The 26,588-nt window shown below is 38.8% G+C and overlaps 1 long non-coding RNA gene across 1 annotated transcript in view; it reads right to left on the reverse strand.

Annotated features, from left to right (window-relative positions):
- Positions 1-821: 821 nt before the first annotated feature.
- Positions 822-26,588, reverse strand: part of LOC148778832 (uncharacterized) — a 34,201-nt gene continuing 8,434 nt past the window's right edge. Inside the window, exons 2-4 of the long non-coding RNA XR_016038886.1 lie at positions 9,928-9,994; positions 4,214-4,352; positions 822-2,524 (exon numbers count right to left, since the gene is read on the reverse strand). This is a non-coding gene — a long non-coding RNA (uncharacterized LOC148778832). The remainder of the gene's footprint in view (positions 2,525-4,213; positions 4,353-9,927; positions 9,995-26,588) is intronic.

Here is a 26,588-nt window from a genome sequence, read left to right on the forward strand (position 1 = left end):
GGAAACTTGCTTCTTTTCAGACAATCTGTCACCTATTTAAAAAACAAAGAGCAATACCACACTGTTCACTTTGTTAAAACTTAAAACAGATCCAAAGGAAAATGTGCCTTGGAAATCCTTCACTGATTTGTTTTTGTAGAACAGCTGGAGGTGAGGCCCACTGTACTAATCACGTCCAGTTGCTGCTGGTCAAATTGCACATTCAGGAAATTCATAATTAGGTGGTTATATCCCCTGAGTTTCCCCTGAAGCACTCTATAACTCTCGATTTGTCTTCTTCCTTGTCATTCAAAACAACCAGAAAGAGAGGGAAAGAGAGAGAGAGACAGGAGAAGAAAAGGGAAAAATTGAAATAAAATTCTAAGTTAGGCTTCCAAAGTAAATTGTCTATGACTGCTGGCCCTCTCTTCAAAAGAGAAACAGTCAGAGCCTGTGTATATATTAATATGTGTGTGTGTGTCCTTCTCGAAAACAGTCAAAAAGGGTTAAAAATATTTTAAAAGGGTATTTGCCTTAAAAATTATGCTCTGAAGTGTTCATCTGCTCATGTTTTGATTTCAGAGTGTGGATTTAAGATTAACAGGTACTACCTAGACTTCAAGGATTAAATTTTAACATTTCATGTAAATTGTGTATGTTTCCTTGTTCTATTTGCTTCTCTACGCTCCTCCTAACCTTGGAATTCTTAGGTAATTAATACAACGCAAGAATTTGTAGCTCAAGTGTTTGTCAACCTTTTGTTGATTATTAACAAAACAGTTCTATATCAGAAGATCTGCCTTCTAATATATACTTTGGAACACCAAGGTTTCTTAGGATCTTTACTTCTTTATTAGACAGTTTTAGGGAAAGTGGGAAAGGAGAAAATACACTGTGAGCCAGACTGCAGTCAGGAATATGTATCATTAGTTTCCGAATAATCCCACAGGACTGTTAATTCATTGAGCTAATAGAAATAAACAGAAGTTAAGTGCCACATGCTAATTAAGCAAATTAAAGCCAAATAGAATTCTTCAAAAAGTCAAATATAGAATTACCATATGATCCAGCAAGTCATTTCTAGATACCCCAAAATATTGAATACAGGTACAGAAATAAGTACTTACAAAATTTCATAGCAGCACTGTTTTCAATAGCTCAAAGGTAGAAACTACCTAAATGATCAGTAATGGATGAATGGATAAATAAAGTATGATATCGCATATAATAGGATAGTTTCAGCCACAAGAAGGAATAAACTGATACATGATACATATGGATGAATCTGGAAAACACCCTAAGTCAAAGAAAGCAGACAAAAAAGTCACACATTGTATCATTCCATTTATATGAAGTATCCAGAGTAGGATATAGACACAGAAAGCAGGTTGGTGGTTGCCAGTGGCCGAGGAAAGGAGAGAATGAACAATAACTGCTTAATGGATACAGTGTTTTATTTTTTGGTGATGAAAATGTTTTGGAACTAGATGGAGGTGGTAGTTACACAGCATGGGGAAGGTACTTAATGCAAATTCCACTGAATTGTTCACTTGAAAATGATTAATTTTATATTGTGTGAATCTTACCTCAATAAAAAGGTAAAGTTAAAAACAGAAAAATGATACATGTTTTCTATAAAGGTCTAGTACTTCTTGGAGGCTACAGAAGTTGATATTTCTAACAGAGTTTTAGGTGGGATCACAATCAAGCAAAACAAAAGCTATCTGTGCTTCACTTTTTCCAAAAGCCGATTTAAAATGTTAATTCATTATTAAAAACAGACTTGTAAACATGGCAATAATCATTTTCACATGTTTTCCTCTAGAAATGAGGCCTTACATGAACTATAGGTACATTCTGGGCGCTCCTTTCAAATTCTGCACCTCATCTTTCTTTCACGTACGTGTTAAACTAATATATTCCTGAGCCTTCATGCACAATAAATTTGACATTTCTCAGTTATTAAGTGGTAATTCTTCATGTCATATAGAACCTCCTCCTTCCCCAGGAACTTTTCTTCCCCTCCTTAGTTTCTCTAAATGTAAATTGGTAGCAGAGGAGGGGAGTTCTGGTGCAGTCTTTTCTTACCTTAAGGAAATTGAGAGCTTAGAAGCAGAAAGAAAAGGGCAGTGGCATTTCAGATTAAATTGCTTTTTTGAAAACATACAAGTAAAGTTGTAGAAAAGAAAATACACAAAAGAATAAAAAGGGTAAATTAAACATAAGAGATTGTCCTCAACTGAGGAAGTGTACATGTTCTTCCCGGCCTTCAGGAGCAGCTAGAGCAGTCCGAATCATCTCTCTCCTAAGATAGCGTGAGAAGATAGGGTGCAGACAGCCTTCCCTTTGCTGCCTTTAAAGGCACTGACAGCTTGTCTGATGTCACATGTGCATCCTCAGGGGTAGAGACTTCCGGGCAGGCCACCATTCACGGAACTGTCACTGCTTGACATATTCCAGCAGCTGAAGCGGAGCTCTGATGAGCAGATCACTCAAGACCAAGCAGCCAGAGAGAAGAACAATCTGACCATTCAGAACAGGCTATCTGTGAATTATAATTGCCGGAGGGCAGAGACCATAACTTAAATCTGGATGGAAAGAATAATAGAACTACCTAAGGAGGAACAAGGACTACCCAAAATAGACTTCCTTGATTTAAAACAATAACGAAAACATGATTTTTAAATATAAACTTGACTACTGAAGAAAATGGTTACTACTGAAATTCAACCAGTAGCCTGGAAATTGGACGCAAGAATATTACAAAGCTCAGAGGAAAAAAATGTAAATCATGAATACAGAGACTAAAGAGAGGTTCAAGGACACTGACATGAAACTATTTGGAGTTCCAGAAAGAGAAGATGATGCACAGGAAGGAGAGGATATATTTAAATAAAACAAAATGAAGCATGCAAACAAAAGATATTTCCCTGGATTGAAGAAAGGATACCAAGTTTCAGGGAAGAATGATGAGAAAAGATTCTATATCTGTGTTTATGTCTCCATCTATCTTTGTCATCATATATATAGATAGTTATAGATACATACACATATCTATCTATATCTATTTATATATTTTTTTTCTTTTAATGTGTATATATATACATGACTAGGCATATCCTGGTAAAAATTTTGAACTCCAAAGATAAAAATCTTATTCTTTCTGTGTAGAAACTTCTAAGTTGTTTATAAAGGAAAAAATTAGGCTGTCATGAAATTCTCTTTTGCAACACTAGGAAGCCAGAAGACAATGGAATATATTTTCAACTTAAAAATATTTTTCATCTCTTAGGGCACAAGAAAAGTGTTTGCAGATACATAAGGATTCAGAGAAGTCACACATCTCATTACTCATCTGGTAAAAGTACTAGAAAAAGACTTTTAAAAAACAAACCAACAAACAAAACAGACTTGAAGAGGAGACAAAGCCACAATGAGCAACAAACTTGTGATATTTAATTAAAAATAGGTTGACCAAGATGGACTGAGTATGTGTAACTATTATAAATAAAAAGCTTAGAAATAGAGAAGTGTACTGAAAAGGAAAATTTAATAATAATCTGGAATTTAAAGAACTAAACCACGTCAGGAAAACTAGAGAATTGTGGTGAGGAGGGGCATGAGAAAGAAGGAAGCAAAAGTATTCCAAAGTCGTCATCTCCTGGGAGGAGAGTAAGGAGGAAATTTCAATTGAAGTCTTTTTCAAGCTGAATATCATGGGTGGGGAGTGACAGTGGAAAAGTTGGGGAAAAGTTGGAATCTTCTTTTCATGAAATACTAGGGAACTATCCATCTGATTTTATATGAGAGCTGGAGAAGGACAAATAACAATTAATGAAATGTAAAAAGAGAGCAATGTCTTAAAGCAGGCATGGTGTCATTAGTACCATGGAACATGTAATTTAAGTTTAAAATCTCTAAACAGAAAAAAGGGGGCTATTACATAATAATAAAAAGCATAACTTATAAAGAAAATTAAATAATCTTGTTTTATATATGAAACAATATAGAAGCTAAACAAATTTTTTAAATTATTATAAACACATTTAAATAAAATATTATAGTAAAGGACTTGAATATTAGATTTGGCCAGTCCTGATAGCCAAATAGATATAGGTAGACAGATAGAAAAAGACATAGAGGAATTAACACAATCACAAGCTTGTGATACTTGGGGTATATGCATGTGCTTAGTCTTGTGTGACTGTTTGCCACCCCAAGGACTGCAGCTCACCAGACACCTCTGTCCATGGAATTTTCCAGGCAAAAATACTGGAGCACGTCGCCATTTCCTATTCCAGGGGATCTTCCTGACCCAGGGATCAAACCCACGTCTCTTGCATCGTCTGCATTGCCAAATGGATTCTTTATCACTGTGCCACATGGGAAGACCAGAAATAAAATAATACAATCACAAGACTTGTGATACAGTCATCCTCATTATTTGTAGATTAGGTATTTGTGAATTTGCCTTGCCAAAATGTATTCATAACCCCCAAATCAAAATTTTCAGAACTTCTCTCTCACTCACAGACACAGTCAGAGTGGTGAAAAATCAGAGGTTAAATAAAGTGAAACTGCCTTCTTACATTTCAGTTCTTTATTACAGACAGGTCCTTTCCTCAATCTATTTAGTATCAGAATTTGGGCATTTGTGGGCTTTTTGTTGGTGACCTCACTGTTTAAAATGGTCCCACATGCACCGAAGTGCCGTTTAGGTTCCTACATGCAAGAAGGCTGTGATGTGCCTCATGGAAGTAGATGAACTTCATCTAGGCAAGAGTTACTGTGATACTGACTGTGGATTCAATGTTAATGAATCACCAGTATACATTCAATAAGTGTCTTTAAACAAAAACACACGTAGAGGAAGGTTATGTATTGACCGGTTGACAAAAATGTTGTAACCAGAGGTTCACAGGAATCTAATTGTGTATCTCTCCCAGGAGCAAACATTCAGTCTTCAAAGTATCTTTATATGATATAACTACTAGCAATAGTAAGAACCAATTGTACAGAGAATCAGAGAGAACTTGTTCCTCAAAAAATTCCTTTTTTAATATTCCATGGAAGACTTCTAAAAATTACTTATGTGTTTTCCCTTAAAGAAGTCCTCATTATATTTTTCTGATCATAATCCAATAAATTTAAAAATAAGTATAAAAGATACAGAAACTTCAACTACATTGGAATTCAGAAGTATATATCTATATATTCCCTTAAAGAAATGTTAAAAACTGTCAAAAAAGCAATGGCAAAATTAAAATTACCTAGAAATCAATGAAAATAACATTTCCTACTAAAGTTTATGGTATTTGGTAAAAGCTACATTCATGGAAAAAATTATAACCTTATATTCTTTATTATTAAGGAATAAAGATGTTAAAATATAGAGGCTTTATAGTCACTTACAAAAATTAGAAGAACAAAAAAAAAACTATGAAGGGGGAATTAAGAGAAAACATGAAATTAAAGAAATAGAAAGCAAAAACAGTATAAAAATGAAAAGCTCAAAAATCACTTCATTTGAATAACATGCAAAAGGAGAAACCACCTTTATCTGAGATTAAGGAAAACAGGGAGAGCAAAAAATGTACGAGATTGTGAATGAGAATGAGTACATAAAGACAAATACCAAAGAGAACAAAAGACATAAAAGAAAACATTATGTGCAACTCTATAATAAATTTGAAACCTACATGATTTGCTAGGAAAAAATATGTATAGCAATCCAAGTAAAGAGAGGAAACTTGAATAAACCACTATACAAGAGGTGTTTTTTTTTAAGTGATTTAAGATCTAGCACTTACAAAGGCAACAGGATCAAATGTCTTCATATCTAAATTCTAGCAAAATAATGTAAGTAATTGTAAGATCTTAGAAAAAAATATGAGGTACCCCAATTCATTGGATGAAGCCAGGAGAATTTTAATACCAAAACCCGATAAAAAGAGTGTCAAATAATAATCCATGTGATCAGATAGGATTTATTCCAATAGCAGTATCTCAGGAACTCTAACAACATAATTTTATTCTTTTTCATTTGTGTATGTGTGTTCAGTCATTCAGTCATGTCCAACTCTTTGCAACCTTATGGACTGTAGCCCTCCAGGCTCCTCTGTCCATGGGATTTCCCAGGCAAGAATAGTGGAATGGGTTGCCATGCCTTCCTCCAGGTGATCTTTGTGACCCAGGAATTGAACCTGTATTTCCCATGTCTCCTGCACTGTGGTTGGACTTTACCACTGAACCACTGGGGAAGCTATCTTTTTCATTGGAAATCATGTCAAGCTCACAGAACAAAACAAGAATGGTACAAAGAACTCTCATGTACCCGTCACGCAGAGATACTATTCGAGTTTTGCCATCTCTCCCAATAATGTTCTTTTCAGGAAAAGGCTTCATCCAGGATCGTGTGTTACAACTGGCTTTGTCTAGTCTCTGGGAAACAGGTCCTCAGCCCCTCCTTGACTCTCAGGACTTTAACATTTCAGAAGGTCACAGGCCAGTTATTTTGCAGACTCCCCCAGTTTGGGCTTGTCTGATGTGTCTTCACAGTAACATGAAGATTATATATATTGGGCAGGAACCACACAGAATGATGTGTGATGTTGTATCCCCTTGACTGGCACTTGTTGATTTGCAACATGCCTGGTAGTTCACTCACTAGAGTAAGGTAGTATTGCCCTGGTGTCTCCACAATAGAGTTCTCTTTTTCCCTTTGTCATTAATAAGTATTTTTATGGGAAGATACTTTGACACTAGTAAATATCCTGCCTCCTGTCCAACTTTCATTCCCTGTTTCCTTGTAATGCTTTTGCCTAAATTGTTTATTGCTATGCTGGTTTAAATGGAGAATTCTAATATCATAATTTCTTCTATATTTGTTGGGTGGCATTCTACCATAAGAAAAAATTTTCTCTTATTTATTTGTTTGTGGGCTAAAGCATTCCTATTTTATTCAATGGGTTACAATACTTTACTATTATTATTTATTTTGATGATCCAATTTTTTCCCCATATTTTGGCCAGTGGGTCCATCTGCAAACTTATTTCTAAATCCTTTTGGTAGATCTCTATCTTTCTGTGATCATGACCTTGCCTTCTGTCACAGCAAGATGTTCTCGATTTATCTCTTACTTTCCCTGCCTTGGCCTTAAAATCAGCCATTTCCAGAAGAAGGCTTGATTCACCTTAAAAGAACATGTATTTGGATACTAGGTCTGTCTTTGTTTCTGTAGCCAAAAAGTGTCTTTACACATGTAGCATTCTTACACAGTTAAGAGTCTTGAGATGAAGAGATCATCCTGATTTATTCAGGTGGGTTCTAAACTCAATGACAATTGTTCTTATAAAAAGGGCAGAAGAAGATCTGAGAGACAGGAGGAAAAGACAAAGACACACACAGAAGAAGGCTACGCAAATACTGAGGCAGAGATTGTGCTGATGTGGCCATATGCCAAGAATGCCAAGGAATGCTGACAGCCACCAGAAGTTGGAAGAGGCCAGATAGATTCTCCTCTAGAGTCCCTGGGGGGTGGGGGTGGGGTACAGGATGCAGCTCTGCCAACACCTTGAATTTGGACTCTGGCCCTCAGAACTGTGAGACAATAAATTTCGGTTGGTTCAAGCTACCCATTTTGTGGTAATTTGTTATTACCCCAGGAAATGAATACAACCTCAAAAACACTAAGCTAAGAAAATAAACCAAAGACCACATATTATATGATTTCATTTATAGGAAATTTTCAGAAAAGGCAAATCTATAGTCATAAATCAGATTGATGGTTGCCAGGGACTCAGACAGGAGAAGGATTTGACTAAATAGCCATAAGGAACCACTTTGGCAAGATGGAAATGTTCTAAAATTGAATTTTGTGGTGATTGATGCACAATGATATAAATTCATTGAGAGCATTAAGCTGTACATTTACACTGGGATATTTTATGGTATGTATGGTTATACCCCAATAAAACTGTTAAAAGTTAAAAACTAAAATATAAACGTATTAGAAATAAAGTTAATAAGGAAAACAAAAAACATATACAAAGAAAACTGGTAAATCATTTTTTCCTTCTATGGGAGGCACTCTTAACTAAGATGGAAAATCGCAAGGTGTATTTATGCATACGGACATATATTTATGTATAAAATTTTAAGATTTTTATGGCCAAAGATGCCATAAGTAAGATTGACTGAGAAAATAATATATTTAAAGAAAATTTCAGCAGATGACAAACCATGAATATTTTTAGTCATATTAGGGAATCTTATATAATAATGAAATGCAAAAAAATATTCAAAGACAGTCAATAAATGTCTATTTTAAATGCATAAACTGAAGAATGATGAGAGAATGCAAATTAAAGCCTTGATAAAGTATTACTTTCTACTCCAATGTTGGAAAATTACAGAGCAATAATACTATTGTTGTGGGAAAAAGATAAAAGAATAATAATCTCATGTATTTCTTATGGAAACACTGTGAACAGCTCAGTTGAAAAGCATCTTATGTATTAATATGTTACTATAGATAAACATTTCATCCACTCTAGGTATTAATTTCACTGATGAAAATACCCAGCCATATGATATATGCACAAGTATGCTCATCTTACAGCATTGTCTATAGAGGCAGAAAATTGGTAGTGAAAAATTAAATGCACCTCAATGGAGGAATTGGTTCAATAAGTCACACTATATCCACAGCCATGGAACATTTTCCAGTCATTGACAGAATTACAGATATCAAATTCAATAGAAATATAGTTAATTTGGAAATTCTACCAGGTATTACTGTCTGAGAAAGCAAGTTGAGTGGGGGGGGGGGTGGGAAAATGAGTGAAAGAGGTCAAAAGGTCAAACTTCCATTTATAAAACAAACCATGAGGATGTAATCGTATGGCCACTATAGTTAGTAATACTGTATGACATATATGAAAGTTGCTAAAAGAGTAGATCTTAAAAGCTCTCATCACAAGAAAAAAAAATTTTAATATGTACTGTAAATCTGTCATTACATTACATTGCCAACAAAGGTCTGTCTAGTCAAAGCTATGGGTTTTCCAGTAGTCATGTATGGATGTGAGAGTTGAACCATAAAGAGGGCTGAGCACCAAAGAATTGATGCTTTTGAACTGGAGAAGACTCCTGAGAGTCCCTTAGACTGCAAGGAGATCCAACCAGTCAATCCTAAAGGAAATCAATCCTGAATATTCATTGGAAAGACTGATGCTGAAGCAGAAACTCCAATACTTTGGCTACCTGATGCAAAGAGCCAACTCATTAGAAAAGACCCTGATGTTGGGAAAGATTGAAGGCAGGAAGAGAAGGGGACAACAGAGGATGAGATGGTTGGGGCATCACCGACTCAATGGACTTGAGTTTGAGAAAGCTCTGGGAGATGGTGAAGGACAGGGAAGCCTGGCGTGCTGCAGTCCATGGGGTCATGAAGAGTCAGACACAACTGAGCCACCAAACAACAACTATAACCAGGCTTATTTTGGTGATCATCTAACAATATACATAAATATATCATCATTATGTTGTACACTAAAACTAATTCAACAATTTTATTTTAATTTTACCCCCCCCAAAAAAAAACAAGAAAAGCAAGTTGCAGAGAAGTGTGTAAACTTTTAAAAGTTATGTACTGTTTCCCACTGTAATGAATAATAATACATAGGATGCATCTTTGAAGCAAAATGAATATACTGCTTTCCAACTAACTTCCATCCAGATTTGCATCTTTGCCTAATTCAATTTTAACTTCGAGTGCTTGCAAATGAATCTTTTATTATTATTTAAGATAAACTTTGTTGAAGTATACTGAATCATTTTAAAAACCCCGTTTTGTTCCATAGCATGTTTTGAAGGCTGAATGATCTACATAATGGCTTCCTTTCTCTTTAATTTGGCCTATGTCGACCCAAAATAAATAGGCTTACCTCACGCTTGGTCATTGTCTCCATGAAGACAGCTGACATTTTCTGTTTTCTTTTAGACCATCTGACACTTCCAGAAAAAATTTTATAACAAATTAGCCAATAAGACAAGTACGTTACACTCTTGATGTTAGCATCTGCATCAGCAGCATTGATTAGTAATACTTATCAGAATAAAATTTTATTAATCTGGTCTCTAGTTTTCTGCACTTGACAGTTGCTTTTTCAATTTTCTGCCAAGGCTGGTTTAGTGATATTAGCTACAAGTAGTATTTTTGTGAGTACGACATTCAAAATCTGACATTCAAAACAGATTAGAAAATTTCACAATACTGCATTTTTTACTGTCTGGTTTTTGATGTTAAATACATAGATTATTTGAAAATAAACTAGACTCTTTTGAGTACAAGTGACTAGTGCAATATAAATTTATCTCAGTTTGAATTGCATCATCCAAAATCATTTTTCAAAAAAAATCACCATGCACGTGAAAGAGCATTAAAGTTTGTTCAAATGATTAAGTTTATGTTTTATTACTTATTAAAGCCTAAACATAGAAGAAACAAGCAAGGAAATGTTTTGTTTGGGATGAGAAGAATTAATCCTAAATCCTGTACTCCTCTATTTCCTAGTTGTTTTTCTGAGTAAAATGAAACTTTTAGCACAATATAGACTCCTTAGTAACCAATGAAAACAGAGAATTAAAAAGTAAACTCTTTTTAAATTAATTTTTATTGAAGTATATTTGATTCACAATGTTGTGTTAATTACTGCTGTACAGCAAAGTGCTTGTTATACACATACATACATTTCAAAAATAGTTTTTTCATTATGGTTTATCATACGGTATTGAACATAGTTCTTTGTGCCCTAAGTAGAACCTTGTTGCTAAAAATTAAACTTTTAATTAGAACGTTTCATACACTTTTATCTATTTAGAAGCATTAAGAGATCTCATTGAGAGATTAGGTGAGTAACTATTTGAACATTCAGAAAAAACTTCTCACCTTTGAACTTAAGGTGATTTTATAGTTACATAAAGCACATGTTTCATACACCAGGGTGTTGTAGTAGATAAAATGAAGAACTTATTTGAAGGTTTGAATTTTAATCCCAATTTAGCCCATGGTTTGCAGGATCATAAGAAAAGGTAGTTGAATAAAGAAGAAAGATTATAATCTCCTTGGTGCTTACACCTCTATACCATAAGATCAGTAATGCTGTGTACTCACCAAAAATGGCAGCACATAATTAATTCATCATTCAAAAATATGCATTAAGCATATTACAAGTGCCAGGCATTGTTCCAGGCACTGAGAACACAGATCACTTATCTTCTCAAATAAGGGAGAAGCAGAGATATATCCTTTTAATATAACAGGCATTTAACAAATCTTAACTTGTATGCAGGTCAGGAAGCAACAGTCAGAACTGGACATGGAACAACAGACTGGTTCCAAATAGGAAAAGGAGTACGTCAAGGCCGTATATTGTCACCTTGCTTATTTAACTTCTATGCAGAGTACATCATGAGAAACGCTGGGCTGGAAGAAGCACAAGCTGGAATCAAGATTGCTGGGAGAAATATCAATAACCTCAGATATGCAGATGATACTACCCTTATGGCAGAAAGTGAAGAGGAACTCAAAAGCCTCTTGATGAAAGTGAAAGAGGAGAGTGAAAAGGTTGGCTTGAAGCTCAACATTCAGAAAACAAAGATCATGGCATCTGGTCCCATCACTTCATGGGAAATAGATGGAAAAACAGTGGAAACAGTGTCAGACTTTATTTTTGGGGGCTCCAAAATCACTGCAGATGCTGATTGCAGCCATGAAATTAAAAGGCGCTTACTCCTTGGAAGGAAAGTTATGACCAACCTTGATAGGATATTAAAAAGCTGAGACATTACTTTGCCAACAAAGGTCCGTCTAGTCAAGGCTATGGTTTTTCCTGTGGTCATGTATGGATGTGAGAGTTGGACTGTGAAGAAAGCTGAGCGCCAAAGAATCGATGCTTTTGAACTGTGGTGTTGGAGAAGACTCTTGAGAGTCCCTTGGACTGCAAGGAGATCCAACCAGTCCATTCTAAAGGAGATCAATCCTGGGTGTTCATTGGAAGGACTGATGCTAAAGCTGAAACTACAATACTTTGGCCACCTCATGCGACGAGTTGACTCACTGGAAAAGACTCTGATGCTAGGAAAGGTTGGGGGTGGGAGGAGAAGGGGACGACAGAGAATGAGATGGCTGGATGGCATCACCGACTCTGTGGACATGAGTTTGAGTGAACTCCGGGAGTTGGTGATGGATAGGGAGGCCTGGTGTGCTGTGATTCATGGGGTCACAGAGAGTCGGACACGACTGAGAGACTGAACTGAACTTATAAGTATGTTATATTCATTCAATAAACTGTACTCTTGTCCCCACCATTCCACTGAAACTACAATCAATGCTGCGAAAACTAATCATCAGTTCAGCTTTCATCAGTTTGATCTGTTGATAACATTTGACCCAGTTAGTTGATCATTCCCTCCTCCTTGAAGCATTTTTCTTTCTTGGTTACCAAGACACCATTCCACTGTTTTGCCATCACAATAGCCACTTCTTCTCAATTTTCTTTGCTGTTTCTATCCATCCCTCCTGATCTTTAAATATTAGGTCTCCAAAATTCACTCTCGGAGAAGGCAATGGCAAGCCACCCCAGTACTCTTGCCTAGAAAATCCCAGGGATGGAGGAGCCTGGTAGGCTGCAGTCCGTGGGGTCACTAAGGGTCGGACATGACTGAGCGACTTCACTTTCACTTTTCACTTTCACACATTGGAGAAGGAAATGGCAACCCACTCCAGTGTTCTTGCCTGGAGAATCTCAGGGATGGGGCAGCCTGGTGGGCTTCCGTCTGTGGGGTCACACAGAGTCGGACACGACTGAAATGACTTAGCAGCAGCAGCAGCAAAATTCACTCTAGGCCCTCTTTTATTCTCTAGTTCCGTTTTCTCCCCAGGTGATTTTTATTTAGTCCTATAGCTTTAACTATACTTTGGCCACCTGATGCAAAGAGCTGACTCATTTGAAAAGACCCTGATGCTGGGAAAGATTGAAGGTGGGAGAAGAAGGGGACGACAGAGGATGAGATGGTTGGATGGCATCACCAACTCATCAGTGGACAAGAGTTTGAGTAAACTCCGGGAGTTGGTGAAGGACAGGGAGGCCTGGCGTGCTGAGGTCCATGGGGTCGCAAAGAGTCGGACACGACTGAGCGACTGAACTGAACTTATAGCTTTAACTACTCTAACAACTCCCAGATTCAAAACCTCAGCTCCACTTCTCTCAACTCAGAATCACATGCGTGCTAAGTCGCTTCAGTCATGTCCAGCTCTTTGCAGCCTTATGGACTGTAGCCTCTGTCCATGGGATTCTCTGGGCAAGAATATTGGAGTGGATTGCCATGCCTTCCTCCAGGGGATCTTCCCAATGCAGAGATTAAACCCACATTTCTTATGTCTCCTTCATTGGCAGGTGGGTTTTTTTTTACCACTAACACAACTCGGGAAGCCCCATTTGACAACTGTACTTAGAATAAAATCTAAATGTCATTATCTCCTTGCTCACTATGACTCTGAGATTTGTATGAGGAGATTTATTGAGGGGTATATTCAGGACTCACACTTGTGATGGTTGAGAATGAAGGAAGCAGCATTGAAAAGTAGAAGATGCTCAATTGTTGATACAGTTACAACAAAGGCCTCAGCTGATCCTACAGGGAGCTCTGGAGCTGGAGCCTCAGAACTGTTCCAGTTGAGGCAAGAGAGATCAGTTTCACTGCACGAGGTGATTATCAGATGTAGGCTAACCCCAGAGAGGAGGGTAACCTTGGGCAAGGCAGCTTCCTCCTATCAAGAGCAGGTCCTAGAGAGGACTCAGCTATGACTCAGCAGCCAGCTTTTGTGGCAGCTGGGGAATGAGTATCCCTTCCTGAAGGGAGGTCTGAGTGGCACAGCACAGCTTCTACTATAACCATCCGTTATCTGGTAGGGACTCATACGCATCACCTTCCATCCATTATGCAGCCTAATTTTTTTTTCTCTCAAAATATACACAATGTGTTTTATTTCTTTGTTGATTGTTACCTACTAGAATATAACATGGGCTTCCCTGGTGGCTCAGATGGTAAACAAACTGCCCACCATGCGGGAGACCCGGGTTCAATCCCTGGGTTGGGAAGATTCCCTGGAGAAGGGAATGGCCACACACTCCAGTAGAATATAATACAATAAGAACAGAAACATTTCCTCTTTCTTCTTTATTTCTATATCCCCGGCATTTAGAAACAGTAGAAACATAGTAGGTGCTCAATAAAAATGAGTCAATGAGTAAACAAATATATCACATACTTACTTTATACTAGAAACTATGCTATTCTATGTTCCAGGAATACAGAAAGAAGAATACAAAGTCTCCATCCTCCTGGAAATGACAATCTAGTAGAAATGATATACATATAAAGCACACATGGATAAAATATGCATATATAAACAATATGTTTTAAAGCGTAGTCACAGCCAAATGCTGTTATCTAGTATTTTAGGAATCTATCTAGATTCAGTACATCTGGTGGTCTAGTATACAAAACTGTTTACTACATGACAATGTCAGAGACTAAAAAACAGCAGAAATTTTAAAGAGTTATTTATTGTTCCTGCTAGTTTTTGGAAAGAAAAGTTAGAACTCTAGGACATATATCTTTTGCCCAGTTTGGGAGGAAAGAACAAAGAACAAAATAAGAGAGAGTAACTCAGAGAAAATGAATATGTACTCACTTAACTGGCATTTTTATTGACCAACATCCTGTTTTCTAAACTGCTAGAAAGCAAGGGTATAATTGTATCTAAAAAGATAAGGGGTAAAATGCTTGTAATGAATGGATAATTCATAGTCACATTACATATAAAAGTATAATTTTTCTGTTACTGTAGTTTCAGTGACAGTTAAAATGTAATAAGGACTAGTAAATAACACTTCAGCTTTTATGTCACTGTGGGATCACAGATTCATCTTTTAAAAGCAGCTTATCTTCTGAAAGCTATGTTTTCTGCTTTCTACAGAATATTTATTTCCATTCACAATCAACCAAATGACTTTGCCTTATAGAGCTTCAGCAAGATGAATCCTGTTCCCTCCTCTGCTTGTTTTATTTGAAACACGAAAGTCTTTCACTCTGTGTTGTCTGTGTGGTAGTGAACATGACAACCAATATTTCAATTCTCGGCTTATCATAAGTAAGATACTTTGCATTTCTAGAATAACTTGCACAGGAAATCTCAATTTGCTCTCTCTATATGAATTTGCCAGTCTCTTCGCTTCCTTGCTAATGGCACCCCACTCCAGTACTCTTGCCTGGAAAATCCCATGGATGGAGGAGCCTGGAAGGCTGCAGTCCATGGGGTCGCTGAGGGTCAGACACTACTGAGCACCTTCACTTTCACTTTTCACTTTCACACATGGAGAAGGAAATGGCAACCCACTCCAGTGTTCTTGCCTGGAGAATCCCAGGGACGGGGGGGAGCCTGGTGGGCTGCCATCTATGGGGTCACACAGAGTCGGACACGACTGAAGAGACTTAGCAGCAACAGTTGCTTCCTGTGGTTTATACACCCATCTTCTATGTGCCAGTTCATCCTAGAGCAATGAAAACCTTGAGAAGATTCGAGCCTGTAAGAACTTCTACCTTAAAAGTGAAGAAGTTTTTTAATGTTCATGGGATAATAAAATCAATGAGTCCTAATATTCTTCACTCAGTTTGTTATGGTCCTCTATTAAAATAAATTTTAGATTTCATTTTTTAAATAAAATAGACACACACACACACATATATATACACACTTATTTTTGGCTGCATAGCTTCTGGGATTCTTTTCTCTAACCAGGGAGAAGCAGTGAAAAAATCTGTGAAAGCAAGTCTTAACCACTGGACCACCAGGGAATTCCCACATTTTATATTTCTGATGAATACCTTAGTTATCAATTTTACATGAATTTACTGAAATGTCATCTCTATTCTTGGATATCTTTTAGAAAAGAATAGGTGATTACTAGCCTGCTATCATAGTGTGCAGACACAGTCTAATTATATCATTTCTTTGATGACTAATAGGTGGCAAGGTCCTTACAGTGGTCTTTCAGAGCACAATAAATAGAACTCTACAAATTATCTTTGTTGATAATTAATTAATCCTCCTCTTACAGTTGGAGATGATACTTGAGTCCCTCTAAGCCCAAAAGGGCTGCTGCAGACCCTCAATTTTAGGGCTGACAGTATTTGATATGATCAGTCATGGTTGGTTAAGTAGTACATAATTTTACAAAAAGAAGTAACAGAAAATGATCTTTTACTCTGAACTCAAATGTATATCAGGTTCACAGAAGCAGCTCCAATGTGCCTAATGCCTCACATACTATTGCATGCATGTCTGCCTCACTGTACACTGCCTCTCTGTCTCTTCATCTCTCACCATCTTATTCTTAATCTGCTTTTCTGAGCTTCCCTACTTTTTTCCTTGTCTTGTGCATTCATCTTTTCCTGGTCCCAGACTGTTCATGTAAATTAAGCATAAAGTATATTTCAAATGTATATTTTATAGTTTTTAATATTTTTCCTACAGAAAATTTATCTTCCTATAAAGGAGATCAACCCTGGGTGTTCACTGGAAGGACTGATGCTAAAGCTGAAACTCCAATACTTTGGCCACCTCATGCGAAGAGCTGACTCACTGGAAAAGACTCTGATGCTGGGAAGGATTCGGGGTGGGAGGAGACGGGGACGATAGGGAATGAGATGGCTGGATGGCATCACCAACTTGATGGACATGAAATTGAGTCAACTCTGGGAGTTGGTGATGGACAGGGAGGCCTGGCGTGCTGTGGTTCATTGGGTTGCAAAGAGTCGGACACGACTGAGCGACTGAACTGAACTGAACTGATTGTGTTAAAAGCAAGAGAGTAAATTTAAAACTTTTTTCTTAATTTAAAACCTCTTCAATTATATGTAGATCTTGACTTTAATGAGTTGTAGTTTAAGTTGAGAAAAAAGATTACGTACTTCAGTAAATAGCGTTCTAAGACTAGAGCCTTGCCCATGGTACATGTTCAACAAGTGATTTGGGGATAATGCTCAATATGCAAATACTCAAATTCTTGCTGTTTAGTTGCTAAGCCGTGTCCGACTCTTTCCCATCCTCATGGACTATAGTCCACCAGGCTTCTCGGTCCATGGGATTTCCCAGGTAAGAATACTGGAGTGGGTTGTCGTTTCTCTCTTACTACAGTATTTAATAGGTAGTTCTGTAGTGTGAAGCATCCTCCAGATACAGGTATTCATTAAAACATAAATTTCCAGAGGTACTGCTTATCTGTTTTTGCTCATCTTAATATCAAAATCTTGACAGTTATGGTTCAAGTTCACCTGGATAAAAGGGTTCTTTCACTAAAACTCTTATGAACACTCAAAAGTGTTGAGAACTACATGTGCTTTATCTTACATGCTTCTGTTTAATGAACTCCAAAACAATGCTTCCTAAGCTGTAGTGTGCATACGACTCATGCATTTGCAGACTCTGGTTCAGCACACCTGAGCCAGAGCTCGAGATGCTGCATTTCCAACAAGCTCCCAGGTAATGCTGCTGTGGCTGCATCACACTCTGAGCAGCAAGGGGCTAAAGGTAATGAGGCTTTGTATCAAAATTTTGGCTGTTACCCTTCAGTTCCTTTTCATTAAGAACTGTTGATAAGCCTCAGCTAGTGTGGGTCTGGCCTGTATGCTCTCCTGTCATCTGAAATCCAGTAGGAAGATGAAATATTCATCTTTGGGGAACCTCCTTAAGTCCCTACACATCCACAAATTTATTTTTCTTTGGTTTTTCACTGACCCATGCAATACCTGCCCTCTTCTCTAAAGATTTAACACCAAGTAAAACTTGAAAATCTTGACAGTGTGTAGATTTCAGTTTGAGGAAAGTTATTTCCTGGCTTCAAAATAAAGTGGGAGAACAGAATAGATAAATGGAGAAGTAGGGGAAAAATAAAAATGAGGATAAATGCTAAGAAATGGGATGTTTATCTTCCTCTCTGGTTTTCTTCTTCTTCCTTTCTTTTTGCACTCTACTGTGGAGAGGAAGACAAATTTTGTAGGTACTTAGAGCCTCAACTCCAACCACCTTATCACTCTCATTAATTTCTGAGATTTTTGTCACACTTTATTAAGAAGCAATTTTTTTCTCATAATAGTCAATGGTCGAGTTATTTGAAGTCTAGATTATCTGATATCGCTCATTTTGCCATTTAGATACTATGCTTTGGGGGGGGGTGACTGAATGCCCTGGGGATTTTGTCTAACAGCAAATGAATTGGATATTTGCATTTAATGTTTTCTTTTTACTTTCGGGGAAAAAAATCAGGTAATTGCTGTAATTACTGCATTGATGCTTCAGCGGGGGCAAAAATGTAATCCATTACAAACTGGAAAATATATTAAAAAAATAAAGGTTTAACAAATTTCTTTACAAACTATTTCCTTTAGCTCTCTATTTTGTGAGCAGGTAGGATGGGGTATAAACTTGTCAGTTAAAGAGATTTTTAATACCTCTCAGTTTAAAACTGACTACTTGGCTCCTTGGCCAGGCATTCATATTCAGTGTATTCAACTGCTGAGTGGCCCTCAAAGAGACGCTGGCACCCAAGTACTTGAATGCTTCCTTTTCTTCCCCTTATGTTCTCACCTCTTCCCCAAGGAACTGCTGCTTCCCCTTTCTCTTTAAGTAGGACCAAACTTCCTTTACCTCATATCCTGAGTTAGCACTCCCATGACTCATGTTAAAACTCAATGGACTGAGTCTACTGTGTCTGGCGATCAAGTCTAGCCTTGCCCTGAACTAAATTACTCCCCAGACTTAGCAACTTAAAACAACAGCTGTTAAGAATTTCACATAGTTTCTGAGGGTCAGGAATCATGAAGTGGCTTAGTTGGGTGGGTTATGCTCCAGTTCTTCAGGACTGGAGGCTCTGAAGACTTGAGTGCAACTAAAAGATTCGATTCTAAGCTCAGTCACATGGATGCTGGAAGGAGGCTTCAGTTGTTCACTCGAGGCCCTTTCTATAGAGCTGCTGACCACAGGGCTTCCCCCAGAGTGAATGATCTAAGAGACAGCGTGACCAAGATGGGAGCTGCAATCTTTTATAACCTAATCTCCAGAATGACTCACTTCTGCTATATTCTATCCATCATGTAGACCGATCTTAGCACAATGTGGGAGGGACAAGACAAGAGTGTGAATACCAGGTGACCAGGATCAATGGGGACTTGGCTGGAGGCTGGCTACCACATTTTCTGCCAGCGATCCTCAATGGGAGCAGCACTGCTTTACATGGTAGGAAAATTCTTGCTTGGATGGGATGGTCCCAAGCACTGTTGGACATCTAACATCCCTGACCTTCACCCACTAAATGCCAGCAGCACTTCATAATCAGTGATAATCAAATATCCCCCTCAATATTTCCGAGATGGCCAGTATTCATGCCCCACTGATAACCTATCCAGTATGTGAGTCCGGAGGACTATGGGAGTTACTTAGAGTAAAAATACATGAGTATATTATTTTCAAAAATATCACAACTGTGGCACTGCCCCTACTCGCAGAAACCTGACTTACTCTTGAACTTTGTGCTTCCCCTGCAGTATTTTCAAATTGTCTTTCCATCAGGAATTTCAGGCAAAGCTCTTCCACTCTCAGTTGTCTCCCTTCTTTGTGCTCAGGGCTGGGGGCACTGCTGGAAAATCTCATCCACCTCTTGGGAGGGGTGTGCTCCAAATTCACTCCCACAACATCTGGGTCATCAGCACAGCCCCAGAACTCCCACTTCCCTCATCAGCTGTGTTCCTTCAGTCTCCACAGCATTTTTATAACCCTTTTCTTGCATTTCCATGAAACCTTCTGCTCCATTTCTTCATACTTCTACCTCACCCCAACTGCAGATGATCTTGCCTGCTACTTAGAAGCTGCAGGCAGGAATGCCCATACTTCCCTGCCAGCCCCCCACCTCACCTGTCTTTATACCCGTGCATACCTTCCCTTGAGACTAACCTCTCTACCTGAACTTAGGTTCTCATCACCTTGGGCCTTTTAAAGCACTCTCCTCTAACAATTACCCTCCCTATATATTTCAACATTGATATTTTCATTAAATACTTCCCATTTAAATATCCTCAAGACTCTTTTTAAAAAAAAAAAATCCTCCCTCCAATTCTCCTTTCCCTCCCTGTCCATTTTTCTCTTATCCTTGTTTTCCTGCTCACAGCCCATGTTCTTAAAATAACTCTGCACATTTTCTGCAGCTTCCTCACCATCCTTCCCTCTCAACTGACAATAGTCTGCTTTGGCCCACACCTCTCCTCTGAACCTACTCTCAGGTCACAAATGGCCACCTTTTTGCTAAATCTCATGAACATTCTCATTTCTTATCTGAATTGACCTCTCAGCATTTCACACTGTCCATCCCTCCCTGAAAAAGCTGACTTAAAACTCATTCAAAAAACTAAGATCATCTGGTCCCATCGCTTCATGGCAAATAGATGAGGAAAAAGTGGAAACAGTGACAGATTTTATTTTCTTGGGCTCCAAAATCACTGTGGATGATGACTGCAGCCAGGAAATTAAAAGACACTCACTCCTTGGAAGAAAAGCTGTGACAAACCTAGACAGCATATTAAAAATCAGACACATCATTTTGCCAACAAAGGTCCATATAGTCAAAGCTATGGTTTTTCCAGTGGTCATGTACAGATGTGACAGTTGGACCACAAGGAAGACTGAACTCTAAAAGAATTGATGCTTTTGAATTGCAGTGTTAGAGAAGACTCTTGAAAGTTCTTTGGACAGCAAGAAGATCAAACCAGTCATCCCAAAGGAAATCAACCCTGAATATTCATTGGAAGGACTGATGCTGAAGCTGAAGCTCTAACACTTTGGCCACCTGATGCAAAGAGCTGACTCACTGGAGAAGACCCTGATGCTGGGAAAGATTGAAGGCGAGAGGAGAATGGGACAACAGAGGATGAGATGGTTGGATGGCATCACCGACTCAATGGACATGAGTCTGAACAAACTCCAGGAGATAGCGAAGGACAGGGAAGCCTGGCATGCTGCTATCCATGGAGTCTCAAAGAGTCAGACACAGCAGCGACTGAGCAGCAACAACAATCTCCCCCTTCTCTGCTCGAATGCCCTCTTCCCTTGTCTTCTGTTCAACCGCATTCTCCTAGTTTCTCTTCCGTACTTGCCGCGGCCCCTTCTCAGTCCCCTTTTGGACATGGTTTCCTCTGCCCTCCTTATAGATCAGTGTCCTCAAGTCTCTGACCTTAGTTCTCTTCCCTTCTCCCATTACACACGGTTGCCTACGTGATTCTATCCATTCTCTTATCTACAATGAATGTTTACATGCTAATAACCTTTGAAAGCATGCTGGTGACTCAGAAGGCACTCGTGAGCCTCAGACCTATATTACACAAAGTCTCATGGATGTTTACACCCGGATGTCCCACAGGTATCTTCACTCAGGCCACATCTGAATTCTTCTCTTCATTTCTCCTCTAAAACCTGCTCTTTCTCCTTGACTCTTCTTTTTCCCTGACCCTTAGAGCCAATCAGTAGGCAGATCGTGAACATTGTTCAGTTCAGTTCAGTTCAGTCGCTCAGTCGTGTCCGACTCTCCGCAACCCCATGAATCACAGCACGCCAGGCCTCCCTGTCCATCACCAACTCCCAGAGTTCACTCAAACTCATGTCCACAGAGTCGGTGATGCCATCCAGCCATCTCATTCTCCGTCGTCCCCTTCTCCTCCCGCCCCCAACCTTTCCCAGCATCAGAGTCTTTTCCAGTGAGTCAACTCGTCGCATGAGGTGGCCAAAGTATTGCAGTTTCAGCTTTAGCATCAGTCCCTCCAATGAACATCCAGGATTGATCTCCTTCAGAATAGACTGGTTGGATCTCCTTGCAGTATAAGGGACTCTCAAGAGTCTTCTCCAACGTACCTCCCCCAAACAATTCTCAGCTCCAAGGGCTCATTTACAGTTGCACTGTCACTAGTTGAGTTTGCGTACCCTTTACTCTTCGGATTACCACCAAACCTCCCAACAGGTCTCTTGGTTTCTAATCTTCACACTGAACCCACAGCAGTATTTCTGAATCTGTAATCATGTCCCTTCCCTCAGCCCTGTTTAACATTCTTTACTGACTCCCTTGGTCCACAAGATATAAAGCTTTTTCACGGTCTGGTCTTTCTCTCTCTAGCGTGTCTGACTACCACTCCTTGCAGCATACCCTTCAACTACACTGAACTACTTGTAGTTTTATAAGGTTGCTTGCTGTGTCTTGCCTCTGGACTTTTGCAAATACTTTTCTCTGTTTTTTCCCTTTCTGTGGGTTAACTCCTAGTGATGACTTTTTTAAAGATGCTTTCTATGGTCTTCTTGCAACAGTGTTAGATGTTCTTCCCTTCCTCTACCATATTAGAGGTTGGCCTAATCATAGCACCAACCATACTTTAATTGTTTATCCACCCTTAAACTTTAGGGAAGAGACCCTTTCTTCTTTGTGGTTTTAACCCTGGAGTCTAGACAAGGTCTGATGAGTATTAATAATAAATAGCTATTAAATAAAGGAGTAAATCACTCCATTAACATGTATCACATGAATGGCATATGATGGAAACATAAATATTGATTGAATCTGAACTTTGAGTGAGGGGGATATCAGAAAGTTAAGAGATGAATTTAAAAGGGATAAAGAGCCAAAGAGATATTCCTCCTTGTATCATGTGTTGGGGCCAGAAAGTCAGATGTCCCTTTATCCTCACTCTTTATCTCCTTTGGCAAGGGGAAAGCATCTGCCACTTAGAGAAGCCACTGTTGACCTTGGTGTTGCCATTTCAAAGACAAGATTAAAAACAAAGGCTGAATCAGGATGGGAAAAATAACTGTTCTTTGGTTTCTTTCCACAGTTCAGGTGCAAAAGAGGTAAAGACTCAAATAGAGGAGAAAACATTTTAAAAATGCAGCAATTTCCTGAGCTGAAGCCTAAGAAATATTTACTGTTTAGAATTTTTAGTGTTTATTTAGGTGGATATCTTGAAACAAACAGGCTTAATACCTTATCCTGCAAGTTCAAAGAAAGGCAAATCAATATATTTTCTAATGGTAATGTCCCACCTGCCTTATTTATTGAAGAAAAGAGTGTACAGTTACTAGCAACACCCACACATAAGTAAATGAAACACTGTTATGCAAGAATCTGAGGAACGCCAACTAAAAGAGCAGCCTGGTATTAAAAGATAAATAGAAACGACTCCTCTTTTAGTTGTACTTTCCCTTGTACTTCAGATCTCCAACAGATTTAATTTCTCACTTTTGTCTTTAGAACTGGGGAGGAGAAATCCTGGATTTGGCAGGCGTTGAACTTGGAACCCACACTGACTCAAGCCGTGCTGTTGGTTCAGATGATCCTTGAGGCCAGTAACACTTCCAGCCCCAGGGAAACCTCTATTCCAAATTTTTCCCTCACTCCACAAGGGAATTCTTTTTGCAAAAGGCTTTGGCTGTTCTTAAAGCTTTTTCTCATTTTGTCTTTTAAAAAGTTTTGTGGGGTTGGAACGTTGCAGGTTTTTCCTCTCCCTCTTCACCCAGATGTTTCTGGTTCTCAGGATGTACACCTGTGAAGCTGGGTCACTTGGGACAAATGTTTGAGTTTTATTTACAGCAGAGAAGAACGTAGTCTTCACGTGCAAATGTTCAAAATGGTCATTTTGTTCTCAGGGACCAACGGTAAGACCTACTAAGATAGAATGTGTAGGGACAGAAAAAAAAATCCCATTAAGGTCAAATTATCTGTTAAACATTTTTTGAGTGTCTACTTTGGTTACCCAGCACTATTCTATCTAGGTGCTGGGAATACAGCAGTGAGGAAAAAAAGAAGCAAAAGAAAGAGACAAATCTCTACCCTAACTGGGGAAGGAGATAAGTGAAGATGGATATATTAAAAAACAAACAACCCTGTGCAATTTCATCTAACCCTGTGCACTGGGTTAGATGAAATTATCCTGAACTTGAAAGATAAATTTATATATTGACAGGCCAGCTTTTTGCCATGAAGGTGGTCTCCTTGTTTCAATGACGGATGATAGATTTGAGGTGTCTCATATAATATCTGGCGTGTAGCAGGTGCTCAATAATATTAGTTTCCATTCTTTTCACAGCTCAAACTACCAATCCATTTAAACTGTCTTTGCACAATGTGTTGTAATACTCACTTTTAGCAAAATGCATCACTTAACTTCAAACTAGAGAGACTAAGTGCAGCCATGATAGAATAATTCATATCATCAAAAGTTACTGTTAGTCACCCAATTCATTCTAAATCACTTTCATAATAAAGATTATCAAGAAGCTACTATTTATCAAGCCCTGCTGCTGCTGCTGCTGCTAAGTCACTTCAGTCGTGTCCGACTCTGTGTGACCCCACAGACGGCAGCCCACCAGGCTCCCCTGTCCCTGGGATTCTCCAGGCAAGAACACTAGAGTGGGTTGCCATTTTATCAAGCCCAGTGACAGTCAATAGGAATACAGAAATTATGGGACCATCATCCAGGCTCTCAGGAGATTAGATAGGGTAGCAATAACTCTAAAGTAAGGTTGTTGCTGTTGTTCAGTTGCTAAGTCGTGTCAGACTCTTTGAGACCCGTGCACTGCAGCACGCCAGGTTTCCCTGTCCTTCACTATCTCCTGGAGTTGGCGCAAACACCTGTTCGTTGAGTTGGTGATTCCATCCGAGCATCTCATCCTCTGTTGCCGCTTTCTCTTCCTGTCCTCAATCTTTCCCAGAATTAGAGTCTTCCAATGGGTATTCAGGGTTGATTTCCTTTAGGATTGTCTGGTTTGATCTCCTTGCTGTCCAAGGGATTCTCAAGAGTCTTCTCCAGCACCACAATTCAAAAGCATCAGTTCCTCAGTGCTCAGCCTTCTTTATGGTCCAACTATCATATCTGTACATAACTACTGAAAAACCATAGCTTTGACTATATGGACCTTTGTTGGCAAAGTGATGTCTCTGCTTTTTAATATGCTGTCTAGGTTGGTCATAGCTTTTCTTCCAAAGAGCAAGTATCTTTTAATTTTGTGAATGCAGTCACTGCAGTGACTTCGGAACCCAAAAAATAAAATCTGCTACTGTTTCCACCTAAAGTAAGGTAGCGTAAAAGTTCCATGGATAAATGCAGTCTTCTGGGAGCCCAAGGAAGGAAAAGATATGTTTTGTGTACGGAGGGAGAAAGGAGGAAGATCATGAAGAGGGGCTTCAATAGGTAGATATCCTCTGGGATGAGCCATCCAGAACTGAACAGAGTTTGCTTGGCAGGGAAGGACGCCAAGAAAGCCCACAGAATATCTGGGTCCCAGGAGTTTTCCAGTTTGCCTAAAGCACAGAATACGCAATGTGTGAAATGGACCTGGAAGGGAGCTTGGGATCCCAGCATGAGTGTCTTCAATGGCAGGGGAATGTCTAATATTTCACAAGGATGGTACTGTGGCACACTTTGAGATTTTTTTCAAAAAATTTATTTTTATTTATTTTTTATTGAAGAATAATTGCTTTACAGAATTTTGTTGCTTTCTGTCACACCTCAACATGAATCAGCCGTAGGTACACGTGTCCCCTCCCTTTGAACCTCCCACCCATCTCCCTCCCCATTCCACCCCTCTAGGTTGATACAGAGCCCCTGTTTGAGTTTCCTGAACCATACAGCAAATTCCCATTGGCTATCTATTTTACATATGGTAATATAAGTTTCCATGTTACTCTTTCCATACAGCTCACCCTCTCCTCTCCCTGAAGAATTTATTTACAGGGCAGCAATGGAGAAACAGACATGGAGAATAGACTTATGGACATTTGGGGATTTGTGAGCTGAGAAATAACATGATCAGCTGTGCATCAGACAGCAAGCAGGCAATGAGAAGACCAGTAGGAGGTGATGGAGGATCTTAAGAAGAAATGAGGATTTTAAGCAGGGCATAACTGTGGGAATTGATAAAATTTTCTATCAAAATGATCCTGTTTTACTGTCTTTGTTGGACTTGCCACTATTTGGAATTACCTCGTTCATATGTTAATTTGTTGATGCTCTTTCTCCCTCACTACATTACAAACTCCATGAGAGCGGGGACCTTGTCTCTCCCTCTTTTTGCTGCCTTCCTGATGCCCACAGTGGTTCCTGGTCCACAACAGGGACCCTATAAAACAGGTTGAATGAATGAATGACTCATGTGGAAATAGAATTGATATGACTTGAAATACAACTGATGCAGAACAGGTGGGGGGCAGAAGCATGAAGATGCTGTGAAGAGAGTTTCCACCTTGGTCTCAGGAAGAATGTTTAACATACAGCCGGACTTACTTCCCATATATCAGCTTATTTTCTTTTGCATTTGTATATCTTTAAGAGATGACACTTTCTTTATAGTGACTCCTTGTTGTTATTGTCATTGCCCATTTATTTTGTTTTATGGGTTTTGGTTAAAGTCTTGGCAATGAAGTTTGTCTTTCATTTTGCATTATGAGTGCTT

This window comes from Moschus berezovskii, chromosome 1 (genome assembly GCF_049115385.1).
Source record: "Moschus berezovskii isolate FMDL1 chromosome 1, NW_MosBer_1.0, whole genome shotgun sequence".
NCBI lineage: Eukaryota > Metazoa > Chordata > Mammalia > Artiodactyla > Moschidae > Moschus > Moschus berezovskii.